General features: G+C 38.0%; 1 protein-coding gene across 1 annotated transcript in view; it reads left to right on the forward strand.

Moving 5' to 3' along the window:
- The first annotated feature begins 8,598 nt into the window (after window positions 1–8,598).
- The window catches only part of hdac4 (histone deacetylase 4), a 144,490-nt gene continuing 138,170 nt past the window's right edge, over window positions 8,599–14,918 (forward strand). Inside the window, exon 1 of the mRNA XM_042426572.1 lies at window positions 8,599–8,939. The gene's annotated coding sequence lies outside the window, so the exon portion shown is untranslated. The remainder of the gene's footprint in view (window positions 8,940–14,918) is intronic.

A 14,918-nucleotide genomic window follows, 5' to 3' on the forward strand; every position in this document is an offset into this window, starting at 1 on the left:
CCTTATGTCACAATATTAAAATACAAGCCATTCATAAAACGTTGCTTTAAAGGAAGACACATTCATTCTAAACAAACTTGTTTTGGAGAAAATTATCCGGACTTAATACATGCCTTGGAAGTGTTGCAATCATAAACATGTGTTAAAGTCCATGATACATGAATATCTTTATGACTGCCTGCTTCTCATTGATAACATAACGATTGAACTATAGCCGCCAGTATGCTTTCATGCAGATCTGCGGCACCCACCTAGAGTCAGTCATCTTGCTTTTCACCATCTTAAATAAAAATCGCTTGAGTCTGAAAGAAAGTTGTCTCTGTATTAGACCAGTGGGGCAAATCAAAGAGCTAAGCATTCACGACAGAAAACCCTGGGCCTTAATCAAGTTAGCTGGATGCACAAACACACGCCCTGTTAGCCTTTTCCCTTCTTCAGTGGGTGGCTGAAATCTTGAAATTAAATAAGATAATGGAAAAGAGGAATGTTATTAGATTATTCCAAAAGGGTTACAAGTAAAACCCTGTTCTTTCGCAGCAGTTTATAGCAGTACCAGCAATTTCCTCTGTTTATCTTGTGTGTCACATTTACATGCCCTGGCACCTAACTCCACTCCTGTTCCCCACTTTGAATTGCATTAACCTATACAGTGTGTGAATGTGCCAACGTTAGCTTATCTCCTAAAAGATAATGCTGTGCTCTCTAGAGAAAGCTCTGCTATCATGGGTTTGAAAGAATTGATCTTCCCGTCATAACGTACAGGAAATCCATCCACTGCTGTCAAAGCAGTATTACAATGAAGGCATAAAGTGTGTATTTCCTGCAGATCTTGGATGACTCAGAAGATCAAACAGAATTACCAGTCGTGTTTGGAAGAAGCTAGATTTGATGAAGCAGGTGTTTTGAAAGGTCTGTATTGGCATTTCTGGAGGGCTGATGACAGTGATTGCATGTACAAGCTTCTCCTGTTAGCAGAGAGGAATTAGATGTGGCTTATTAGTATTTTGGTGAGATGAAGGCAAAATGATTATTGTTTTTACTGACACAAAAAATAGAATAAAGCCACTGGCCGTTTATGATATTCTGGTCTGTCTGGTGTAGATTTCAGATCGATCTCTGTGTGGATTCTCTGAGTAGGGACTGACCCCTAAAATTGTTTAGGATCCCTTATGTAACTCCACAGATAGAATTCAGCACAAACACTGACAGATAAGTTCAAAACTGTTGCTCTGTGTTGAGCAAATAAAACCCCAAATTATCATTAAATTACATGTATATCTTATCTGTCCTTGGCTTTCTTAAATCCCCACAATAAAGTCGCATGACAATTTGTTGTGATGCAATTATCCTTATATACTTTGACTTATTGGACACATTCAATAAAGAGGACTTTGTGTGCTCATGTCATATGCCATGAGATAAGGTCATGTTGTCGTGATCTGACGTGCATTGAGGTTGCTGTTTGTGATGTACTCACAGACCTCAGCTCAGCAGTTAAGAGGCCTTTCATTTCTTTGAAAGCTCAAGCAGTCCGTTCTTCAAGAACCAAAGGAGTGATGTACGTTCACAGAGTAAGCAGTAATCTGTCTGCAATAGTTTATTCCTCACTTTATGTAGAAGTTTTAATTATCATTTGACATTAACTTAGGCTTAAGAGAGAATTTCATTTTTAATCAACTTCCTCTCAAATCTGCGAGTTCCCACAAATACAAAACAAATTAAAATTAAAAACAAAGTTGGATGCATGTATGTCCATGTTGAGTTAACTTTATTGCAACAATGTTTTTAGGAACAAGCCTCGTTGAGCTCATAGTGCAGCAGGACTGACAGGACAACATAAAACCATCATATAAATAAAACATTAACTCTTAACTTTAACTTTGTACAGTCTGGTCACAAACAGCCTAAAGATGTATTAGATTCTTGTTTCCATAAGGGTAGCCTTCACCATGGGCACCAAAACCTGAAATCAAACCCAATCAATATAAATAACATAACTTGCAGCACATCCCTCCTGCTCTAAGTTTATCTTGATTGCTCAGGCGAATGACACATAAAATTTACTATGGTAGTAAAGCCAATGGCAACAAAAAGGTGCTATTACTGTTGTATAGATTGCTGTTGACATTACTTTGCTGGATTCAATCAAAATGTCGACTTAGTCAGATTAGCTGCAGGACCTCTTACAACACCAATAATCAGGTTTGTCATAGTCTTTAAATTCCTCTTTTGTCTCCAATTCCAGCGAGCTAAACTTTCCAATGAAAGCCTTTATTTTTTGTCACTCTTGCTCTCTGAAGCAGACAGGCGTCAGCAGTCTTGACAAGGCTGACAAGACGAGTGTCAACACAGGTGAGAAACATACTCTCCTGCCACATTTTCTTGTCACTCAAACTTACTTTTGTCTGTGTCAAAATGTTTCTATGTCAAACCTTGCCATTCTGACTCTTCATGAAATGCTTGGTAAAATCCTTCACTAAGGTGTTGTGGGATGGTTGGTTTACTTTAAGTCTATCACTTATAAACATACTTAAGTGAAGCTGAATTCCAGTAGTTCTACATTATGCAACCTAACAAACCCCAAACAACCCCAGAGAAATGTGATTCCCTCACCATTACAATTGCATTTACAGTAAATATACCAATACATATCCCATTTAAAATCAATCAATAGCTCTGAGTGAAAATATGAGCAAAATCTATTTTCTTTCTTGCCCAAAGTTGGATGAGAAGATCAATAACACTCTCATCTGTTAAAACTAGAGCTAGAGGTCGTCATGGATCCAAAATGTTGGACTTGATCTGAGCTGAGGAAAAACTACCCTGAAACCAATGTCCATGAATTAATTTCCAAAAAAGTGAGACCTGATAGACCTGATCCGAAGAGGACCTAAGGATAATTAGACCCAATCGAAAATGTGGTTGACCTGAACAGACCCTAATAGAGAGAGAACACAGACAATTATCAGGCAGCCACAGTCAAAATGAATAGCAGTAATAAAGAGCGAATATAAAGTCATAGTAACTAATTCCCTAAGTAATTTGTTTATATGTTTCAAAGATTAATTTATAGAAATAAGCAAAAGTCCTGTATTGATCTCCTGCACCAACAAAAACATTCTGTAGCCAACTAGGTGAAAGACAGATGGAGGATAATTTTCTTACCATCTGTGAATGAAGCTATATAGCCAGTGGTTAGTTTAGCTTAGCATAAAGACCGGAGGAAAGGGGTAACAGCTATTTCTAGCCTACCAGCATCTCTAAAGTTCACTAATCAACACATTATATATTGTTTTATTTACTTGAGAGTGCATGGTATCAACCTTTTTATCCATCTCTCAGCCAATAAGTGAATATGCATATTTCCCAAAAGGACAAAGTATTCCTTTAAGGTAAAATACCTGGGAATACAAACAGTCTGAGTAAGCTATTGTATGTGGAGTGTATTTGTCAGGTAGTTTGATGTAAGCAAGCAAAGAGTCAAGTCGAGCACCAAATCACAACACAAGTTATCTCAGGCATTACAGCAGGTCTAGACCTTACTCTTCAATTTACAGAGACCCAACATTCCCCCATGAGCAAGCACTTGGCAACAGCGGTAACGGGAAGGAACTATGAGCAGAACCGTGCTGTAGGTTGGCGGCCATCTGTCTTGATTGGTTGGGTTGAGAGAGAAAGAGAGAGGGGGAGAGAGAGGCACAGAGAAGCACAGCAACAACAATATTAACAATAAAAACAATAATAATAATAGTTGTAGCAGTGGGCCTCAAGCTGGACTAAGGGGACAGCAGGCAGTCCGCAGCCACAGGCAGCCCACAACTGAAGGTCACCTGCAAGACAGGAAAGTACAAAACTCCAGGGAAGATGCCAAGTTAGTAACGTGCATTAATGGGGCATGAGCAGTTCTTGTTCCAGGAAACAGCCTGGTACGGTTCACTGTGTTCAAATAAAAGCAATAATCTGCTCCAAGATGGTGAAACAACAAAGAAAGTATATAGAAAATGGAAACTATGTGTCTGAAGAAAAGCAGGATGAAGGGTCACTTGAGGATAAGGGAACTTATGGTTGAGTTATGCTAGAGATTTGTATGTTCATGAATTTGCACTACTGCCACACATCAGACTCTTATTATACAGTGTACAATTGTTGTACTTGTTGTGTGATTGCAGGCCCATGTGAAGTGCATGCCTCTCAAAATGTATGAATTCACACCATTGTTCTTCAAAGGTTTATTTATGATACAGGGCAGGTGTGTAGATGGGCAAAGCAAGCACAGAAACATAGGAGGCAACACAGCAAAAAACCCAAAACCTAGAAAACAAAAAACTCTTCATAATAAACCAACCTGCATAGAACCACCACAGAACAAACATGAATAAACTCAAATACCCAAGCAACACTACAATCTCAATCTCTGTAACAAACAAAACAACAAAAAGTCCAAAAACACAGAGTCCATGACATGAAGTCCATGAGAGGAATGTTTGCAAAGTGGTATCTCAAAAACTAAAGTATTTATACTACGTGGACAGGTGTCCCATTTGAAAATGATTAACATTTTAAAACATGGGACCAATAGCGCCACCATGTGGTCAGTTATTATGTGGTTTACATAACTCATGAACCGTGAGGCATGTCAAAACATTATTTGCACAGTGTGTTCCTTGGACAATGCTGATTCAACTGATATAGACCACGTTCCATTTGCGCCTGAAAATATTTTCCGCCATTTAGGATTTTTTGCTTATGTTGGCACATATTTCATCTAATCTTCACCAAACTTGGTAAATACCATATTTAGATGACGCCGAACAAAACTTATGAGTTCATTTCTTGGTATCACTTACTGTTTGTCTGTAATTGGTTGCCAAACTTTTGAAGGTGTGGATAATGTCCTTAATGGGCCAGAACTCTTCGATGCTAAATTGGATTGCAACCAAATTGGGGAATGTTGTACATAAAGCCACACTGCACAAGTGCATAACATATTTCTGCAGTTCTGTTGTCGTCAATAAAATGAAACTTGGTACGCAAGTTCTCCATGAGAATCTGCACGACATACTGAATCATGGCACCAACAGCCCCACCCTGTGGTCATTAGTAAAACACCACCATACTACTTATTAACTGCCATATCTCTTAAATGTAATATACCATGGTAATCAAATACTGCAAAGTTGTACAGATGGAGATGCTGAACAAGTGTGTTGTATTTGCAGCAATGCTTTGCAAGTTATTTCAGCTGTCGGCATTCACACACATTTTCTGCAAGAAATGCATTTCTAGTTTATGTTATACTTTATTATTAATTATTTAGTTCCTCTGTTTGTATTTTCCTTTTCTATCTTGCTCTTTTTTTAATTTCTTAGTTTTCTATGGATGACAATAGGAAAGCAAGCCAATAATTATATTGTACGTTGTATTATATTGCATATCACAATAGAAATAAGCTTCATGTTTGATATTACATGACATCAAGTGGTAGCATTAGATATACAGTAGGGCATGCTGTTGGATGAAGGACATGAAAATTGTTTTAATGCAGTCCTCTATAAAATGTTGGCCGTGCATCATATTGCATGGTATGGCATCATGTGTGAGCCATATCTGCTTCCATTACAGTAGATAAACTCTTTTTCACACGGCCATAGACGAGTTTCAGAGGATACTTATTATGTTGTCAGTGGTATCCTTTCGGAGGAGAGTGTGGCCGGGTTGAGTTGTCCCATCTATGTTCAAATCCGCTCTCTTTACTCACTAATGTGGACAGGCCTGTTTGAGTGGATACTTATTATGCTGTCAGTGTTTTCTTTAGAGAATAGCTCCACTGGGTTGAGTTGTTCCATTTCTTTTTTGAGATGAGCCCCCACTCTTAGAGCTAGAGTGCCATTGTTTACAATGCTGCTACATTTGTGGCAGCATCTTTTCAAGCCTGGCAGCATTATTGTCCACTTTTGTGCTCTATCTACACCCGTCCTTTAGATTGCTGTCTATAAGCACACATTGTGACTTAAGGACACATACCATACATAATTGCAATTCATCACATTTCTCTGTCAGGCCGTGTATATTATCAAATGTTTTCCTATCTTCTTTCCTTTGCTTTCATGCTCTGTGAGTCCTCTCTAGTCTATACATCTTTCATATGGAGGATGGCTTCACAGGTTCTGCTTCGATCATGAAAACAAGTCCATCTTTATCAGCTCTAGACAGTGTGTTTGGATACTAAGTAGATGAGGTAGTCTTTCATGAGGATGGATAAAGCAGATTCACAACTCAGTTTTTGATTTCACCCTACTAATTAAAACATAGAGCATTGTTTTGTTTTGTTTTCACTGAAATTGCATTGTTTTTGTTTTCCAGCTAGCACCTGTTAGTGACGTCTTTGCTACTTGTTTAAGCTGCAGGATAAATGTTACTATGTTGACAACTGTTCATTAAAAGTTGGGGGGAAATGATTAAAGGCTTTCTCCTGGGACAGAGTTACTACCTGTTTAAAATAATTTTGTTCTAAAATGAAAAATCCACTGTTTTAAAATAATAGATACAAAATTATGGAAAACACAAATAATATGTACATATTCCAAAGATGAATTCAATATATGGTTGATAAATTATAATTCCTTTATATTGATATTCCTTGTTTTGATAAATCATGTAAAGCTCTCTGATGGTGTCAAGATCCAACTGTGATTATGATCACAATAACTGCATTTGTATTTACTTTTATTCAGCATCACACAATGAGCCAGTTATTGGGTAATGGGACTGCTGGGGAAGTGAGCTCACATCAAAGACCTGCTCCAGTTCACACTTAAGTTTGTCCTCTTAGGAGCTTTGATATTTTGTGTTTGTGCAATGTTTTAAATCCTGTGCTAAAAACAATATTTCTGTGATTTCTCATTGTGCAAAGTGACACCAACAGTTGAGGTGTTCTCCTCACCTGCCAAGTGTGACAGATGAAGAAAAAAATCGATTAATTAAAATTTACTGTGCACCAAACACCTTTTTAATGCACTTTAATAGCAAAATAGTACACAAGTTAATAGCAATTTAAAACTCTGGCCCACATACAGTATATATCCAATTTAATAATGATAAAAAAGGGCATCAAGAAGCACCAAATAAAGCTGCAACGTCTTGCTTATGCTCACATAGTACTGTCCAGTATTAAACCTTCAATTTTCTAGTTCTTGCAGTTCCTTGAAAGTGTACCTTAAACCATTTTAACAAAGGTAAAGTTGTACATAAGTATGGCTGTTGATGACAAACCTTCTTGGAGCATTTTGGTCAACGGATATGCCATCATCATTCTTGTATGAATTTTATTTCAGCTATCTCAACTTTTATTATCATCACATTTTAAAGCGAAACCTCTTTTCAATAATAAAGGCACTTTATTATACAGCCCTTATTCAAAACAGCCGCTCGGTACAGTATTTCTCTCCACCTCTAAGTAATAAACCAACTGCTGAATGTGACACAAGTTAACACATGTTCTCTGCAGTTGTGGAAAGTCACTGTGGAGAAGGCTGCTGGAAATCACCCTCTGAAATAGAGGTAGGTGAGGCAGATTAAAGTTACACAAGGCAAATAATATTCAGTCACTATAGGTGCATTGAACATTGTGAATTTGTGATAGAAAAAGGTCTAGGAGGATAGATTGTATTGGGAAAGAGTCAGACTGAGAGTGTTTCAGAAAACAGGGTCCTTGCATGCATATAAAGTTTTTGGAAATTGTTTTACCTCATATATAGATATATTTCCCTAATATCTCTATCAGCTTCTGACTACAAATAATAGATGCTCGATATTTTAAAGCTTTAATTTCTCTATCTAAATATTTTTTTGCCAATGTTGTCAGACTTTTAGTAATTTCATATTAGAGATTTATGTTTGGTATTTGTCTTTCTGTCTTTACCCTTCTCACTGGTTTGAAGTAAATGTCGCTCAGTTGAAAAAATGGGATGTCTCACATTTCTGTGCACCGGTCAGGATTTAGCCATATTTGAACCTTATGAGGGGTTAGAGGTTTGTTTGCTTATGTTGCAGGAGAGACAACACTGTCACTGTCGCTTATCAAAGCACACCAACACAGAAGCAGAGTAGCAAGTGTTATAGATTTAATAAATAATAACTAAGGATGTCTTTTTTTCTCAAATTTAACTTTCACGATTGCTTAGAATATTTATAACTGGATGTTTATTGTTACAGAGAAATGCCTAAGATTTTAAAGCATGGTTCAAAACATTTTTAAGCAATATCCTTTCAAAGTTGATTGTATTCTGGCATTAATTGTTTCATATACACCTAAAACTCATTCTTGAGTTTCACAGACAAACAAGAAAAAAGAAATTTTAATATTCTGTCACAATACTCGCCCACGGACACTATGCTGTGTCTCCCTATAGAAATTAAGATACTGTAATAACTGGAAAAACTAGGATACATTCAATATAGTCGTTATTATGCATCAATCATCATATATTATATTATTATATTACAGTGATGAAAATACAGTAACTCACTGTTGAGTACCACAGTCACACCAACAACCATAATAAGTATAATTCTGGTAAAGGAGCTTCACATAAAGCAAAAAAATAGAACAAATCCTGATTTGGATGAAGAGGACACAAACAGTGTGATACACACCTGTGTGGCTTTAGACAACACGGAGAGCAGAGTGACAGATTTTCACTCTCACACTGACACTGATAATTTGATTTTCCTCTCAGCTGTCAGTCATCCCGTCCCGCAGACCCCGCCCTCTACGGAAATACAGGAGGTTGTCCGACACGTGATGAAGTCAGTATGGCGGAGCTGCTGGCTGAATGATTTTTTACAGTACCGACGGGTCCTGATACCCTGCACTGTGGATGCTCGTGGAGCCTGGGAGAGGAAAAACCAGCCACTTGCGCCTAAGGGTGCTCGTTCAGGTAGTGTTTCTTTTCTGTCTCTGTATAAAAAAAAACAAAAAAGCACACAATTACCCAAGCTTTTACTCAAGCTTGAGCGTGTGCAGAGATTCATGAGTCAAAAAGAAATATGTTTATGTTGTAGTTGGTTTCTGCGCTTTTCCTGTTCGGAGTCAAACTGAGAGTTAACTCCTCTGTTATACCTGACTTTCCCTGCGAGTTTCTATCGTAGTGTATTGTCAGCTAAAGTCAAGTGTAAATGTTGCGTAATGCAGGCATTGCTGTTCAGGAGGAACTATTTTGGAGTAGATTAAAAAAAAAAAAGTATCGAGTATACTACGTGTTGTGCAACAATGTTACTCCGCGACCAGAGCTGCGTGATTTAAGTAAGACTTTCATCTCACTGTTCGCTGTATTGTTTCAAACTCGTCTCAAACACGCTGTAAAAAGTGACTTTTATTAACGACGGACTGTTACTACTGCTATTTATCCAAACTTTTCACTTTCACTTTGTGAGTAGTGCCGCGGACACCGCAGCGCCATACGTTTTCATATTGTTTTCCTTAAAGTGTGAGCTTGGTGCAAAGAGTTGCCAGATGTAGTGAGGAATTATGTCACCCACTTCAGTTTGTTTACCAGCAAACTAGGTCACACATTTAGAAGAACTATATTAGTGCAGCGAAAAGTTATCCTATAGTAATATAATGTTGACTGTGCTCTAATGTCCTCCATACAGATTTGTTTTCGGATAACACTTAAGCTCCTGTGTAAGCATTTTTGTACGTGTGTGTATGTGTGTGTGTGTATGTGTGTGTGGAGGAGAAAGCCATATTTGTATGCTGGAGGTTTCTGCTGAGGTCGAACCGCCGCTGCCACAGCTTTGGGTGTAAACTTGTGTCTTCATGAAGTGTAAACACAAGAGAGCAGCAGCAGCAGCAGCAGCAGCAGCAGGGCTGTGTCTGTGCTCTGCTATGAATCCTTTATGCCTCCACTAGCGGAAACTATTCCCTCAGCGTTACGAGCTCTGGAGGGCTGCTGGTGCCCGCTTGTAAATTCCAGGCCCCACAGGAACAAGGTCAGTGCAGCCCTCTAAAATTATTGGCTCGTGAGTGCTCTTCCTAAAGGATGAGAGCGGGGCCCTGATCAGAGCAGATGCAGTTTTCTAATACCCAGCACCAGTCAAAAAGTGTGTCCAAACTTTCAACTGGTACTGTATATATATATATATATATATATATATATATATATATATATATATATATATATATATATATATATATATATATATATTTTCTTTTCAGCTGAGCATCTCTTTGCACAGTTGGTGCACCATTGTTTGGCATAGATTTAGAGTTTGATAGGGGTGTTTGTCAGGTTTTTTTTTGGTGTCAACCCCTGCATAACAATGTGTGGAGTCTCACCAGTCACACCCAAATGGTTTAACAGTCAAATGAAGAAATCAGTCATAGAGGAAGAGGTGATGATGGCACTCCGTACACAAAAACGGTTGAATTGATCGTAATGCAATACAACCACAAATTAACCCACGTGACTGAAATTTTTCTGAGTTCTGCTGTGTCTTATACAAAGAGGAAGTGTTCACACGGCCCCGCAGTGTGTGTGTGTGTGTGATTTTCATTCCAGGAGTCGTTTTTATTATTAATATGTTGTAAATCACGTTCTGGTTTCCTGACTAGTGATCATGCTATTAATGGAATTTACAACATGTCTTGTGGCTCCGCTGTATTATATGCTCTTTAAAGGTTACAGATGGTGGAGAACACACAAAAAAGTATGTCTGCCTCTTCTGCACTGATTTCTCTTTGTGTGATTGTAAAATATTTGTGCAAAATGGTGAGTCTGGAAAGAAGCTCCAAGACCACATAACATAAACTACACTAGGGCTGAAAGGATAAGTTGAATAATTGATTAGTTTTATCAGTTCTGATGAATTCTGATAGATATTTATCAAGCAAAAATGCAAAACATTTGCTGATTTCATCCTCTGAAAAAGAGAGGGTTTGCTGTTTTTCTCTGTTTTATATCACTGTGTAATCATTGTTTTGTGAATGAAAACATCACCTCGGAGCTTTCAGAAAATGTTTCAGCAAAACCATGAATTGATTAATCTCAAATGTAACGGACAAATGAACTGATAATGAAAATAATTAGCTGCTGCTGTGCGGCGCATCGTCTGTGTGAAAATTAAACTGCCACACAATAAAATGAATCCGGGGACTTAAGGTACACTGAGAGATTTTTAATAACCGTTTCCTTAAATGCATGTTGAAGTGAATGTTTTCTCCTAATACACCTGCAGTAAATTAAAGTAAACTTGGTGATTCAAGGTGAAAGCCTCACAATTGAAGTTTGCATTTGAGTGTGTCTGGTAATTATGGTTTTGTGGGTTTTAATGCACAAATGTAATAGAAGACAGTAGATTGCTGCTTAAGCTCAGATAAATTTGCATGCTCACATGCTTTCTCTTTGTCCAGTACCTTCCCATATCTACCAGTTTATAAGCTTTTAAGGCCATAATAGAAGGGCTCAATCGACAATATCGGATTATCACATTGCTTTGTGATATTACCTCCACAACAATAATTATATATAAATAGTTTCCCTTTACTGCTTCACAGGATTAAACAATATGTCACATACAAAAGAAAATAATTGCAGCTTTCAAGATCTTATACCACTTCATTTGCCTTCTCAGTCAAATATTTCCGTTGTCACGCTTCCCTTTCTCTGTGTGACATACAGATTATTTTGCCGGAGAGTCGTTTTACTCACTTACAGTTACTTTTCCATATCATCCATAACCTTGGATATAACCGTAGATATTGCAATATGAAAGCAATTTCACATCGACCTGCATTTATGTCACTTTTTGTTTGATATTTCTGGTTTCAACTGACTTGATTGGCATTGTCATCCAGAAAGGAAGCAAGCCGCTACCAGAACAATGAGACTGAATAAATGAGCGTAGTCGGCAAGTCTAACCTCGGTTAATGTTAACGCTCCACCATGCCGATGACAAAAAGTACAATATTTTAATCATTCAGCACATGATATATATATATAGTGCAGTTACTGGTACGTGAAATACCTTTTTAAGAGCATCAGAGCAGATAATTGAAAACTGTTGAAGGTGTACATAAAGTAGATTTTAAAGAAAGTGATCATTTCTATACAAAGATTATTTCTCTGGCACTTCTACTCTTATATGACAGTGAATCCCCAGCTATGATCAAACCACTCGTGTTGTGGTTGCAAGGATCTTATACTATATATATCGTTTTGACATAAAACATATGGAGGAGGAGAAGATGGGAGTATCGCTTTAACTGAGAGCAACAATTACATTTTCTTGTGGCCTGTATGGAAAACATAATAATGTCAAAGTTTCCATGCAGAGATATTGCGGTACACTCTTGTCATGTCTAAATGAACCAAAAAAACATACTTTTGAAACAATATATTTGACTCAGTGGGATGAATTTAAGTTCTTCACTAACATATTGATAGTAAAATAATTACTACAATGTTAATATTTGTACATATTTCCCACATTTATTCACAGGGCCTTAAGAAATGCAATCCAGCATTGATCAAATACTTGTCCTACTTGTACACTGTTCTTTTTTCTTCCATGTTGTAATATCCTATGGTCTCTCCTGATTTCACTGGCTGGGAACACAAATTACTCACTGCTTTCCTCTTTGACAAGTAGTTACCCCAACCCTGTTCCAGTTACACAATCTCTATTTTTAAATTCCTAACCTCAACCCTGTTGTTATATTAACATTATTGCCTGTGTGTAAAGTCGTGCGTTTTTTTCTTCTTGTCGTTTTTATTAACTTGTAAAGTGCACAGAGACTCTTTGGGTGATGTGCACTTTAAATAAACTGAATCAAAAAGTTGTTTTCTGAATCCAATACAGCCTCACTAGACTTTTCAGGCCATTGGATTAAACTTACACATCTCTACCCGACCAAAGTTTGAAGCACTTAATTCTTGTTCTTTGCTTGTCCCAAAGTTCCCCTCTTGTAATCTCATTAATTAGCTCACTTAGCTCAGTTCCATTGTGCTTTGTCAGGGCCTAGGTCTGACTTTCCAACTCTCTCCCATTATTTAGCACAAGCTGGCACGGAGAAAACTTGCTTGTTTGTGGACATTTTGTGGATGTTGTCATGCTAATGGATACTAATGGGGTCTATTAATGCCACTGTTGTGCTCGAGGACAAATAAGGTGACAGGATGCTGTAATGAAAAGACACAGTTCACCCAGCAGGAATTAGTAAACCGCTTGGCAGTGTCTTCCCTTCAGTCCACTGTAGGGCTGTCCCTGACTCAGTATATTTACAGATGACTCAGTCCGAACTTCAGACTAGAGCTGCAGTGATTAATTGAGTGGTTGCCGACTGTTAAATTAATCACCGAAATTTTGGTAATTGGTTAATCATTTTGAGTCATTTCTTATGAAGAAAATTTCCAAATTCTTTGATTCCAGCTGCTCAAATGTGAATATTTTCTGGTAAACTGAATATCTTTGGGTTGTGGATGGTTGGTCGGGACAAAACAAGACATTTGAGGATGCCACCTTGGGCTGTGGGAAACATTTATCAGCATTTTTCACCATCTTCTGACATTTTATGGACCAAACAACTAATCGAGAAATTAATCTACAGATTAATCCATAATGAAAATAATCATTAGTTGCAGCCCTACTTCAGACCGATGCATTGACTCGATGCTGACTTTTCTTAAAAGTTTGAAAGCTGCATTGTTTACATCCATATTTACTTGATAACAGTCCCTCCCAGCCTTTTCTGGTGCATTGCTCAATATCTTGGCACATTACTGCCACTGGTAGATCAGTGGTAATAGCTTGAAACTGTTGGCAGGACTGTATGTCATGTGACCTGCGTGTGTGTGGATGTCTTCTCGTACGTGTTCATTAGATAAAATTGGGACCCACTCCTAAAAATACTGCACCATAGCGCTGCTAGAAAACTCCACAGGATACCTTCAAGTAGGCAAAAAGGTCAGTGAAATCAATCATTGCTCAGTTACTTCACGTTTTTTCATTAGGGTTGCTGTTCTGCAACTTAATAAAAGAAAGAAAGTTGAATATTGGCTAAAAGACAGGAGGAAGAGTCAAAGCAGTAAAAGGGACACAGAGCTTTTGATGGGCAACTATACAGAAGCTCTCAGCCTCAACTGATGTGATTTGAGGCTTGATCAATCCTTGTGTTGACCCAATGAGTCCATGGCTGTGAATCATTCTCCTATAATTAGCCCCCTATACCCTGTTGTGGTTCACAAGTCCAGTAATAACTCTGTTTTAGCTCCTTGGTCCTTTGCCAGGATCTTGTCCTGACATTGAGCCCATTCTGCCATCTAAACTCAGTTAGAAAGAGTTGGTGGAGATGGAAGTTGGGAAAGATGTTCAGTTGTTTGTGGACATATTGCTGGATGTCTGATGGTTACTAATGAAGTCTATGACACTAGTTTATGACACTGTCCTGCTTGGGAAGAGTCTTGGTGAACGGACCCTGCAGTGCACAGTCAACCAGTAGGACTGTGCAAACTGTCCCACCACTCTACCCTACAGTGACTGACATTTTTCACCATTTTCTGACATTTTATAGAACCAAACAATTGATTAATCGAGAAAATCATCAACAGATAAATCGATAATGAAAATAATTGTAAGTTGCAGCCCTAATTGTTAGAAATATGGGGATAACAGCAGACATTTTTAGATGGAAAGCATTCATAGTGTTGTACTGGGTTGTACACACTGAAAAATGCCAGAAATAGGCACATTAATTGTCATTTTCTGGAAATTCTTTGCACTACATTTGGAGGGAATGTTGGACTGTTGGTTTTTTGAAAGTTACTGTAATTGTCAGACGCTCCTTCCCCGTCCTGTTCCGACATCACAAAGGTGTGGAGGAAAAGGGCTCTCCGAAGCTGTTCAACAATCCACCGAGC

This window comes from Thunnus maccoyii, chromosome 11, assembly GCF_910596095.1.
Source record: "Thunnus maccoyii chromosome 11, fThuMac1.1, whole genome shotgun sequence".
Lineage (NCBI taxonomy): Eukaryota > Metazoa > Chordata > Actinopteri > Scombriformes > Scombridae > Thunnus > Thunnus maccoyii.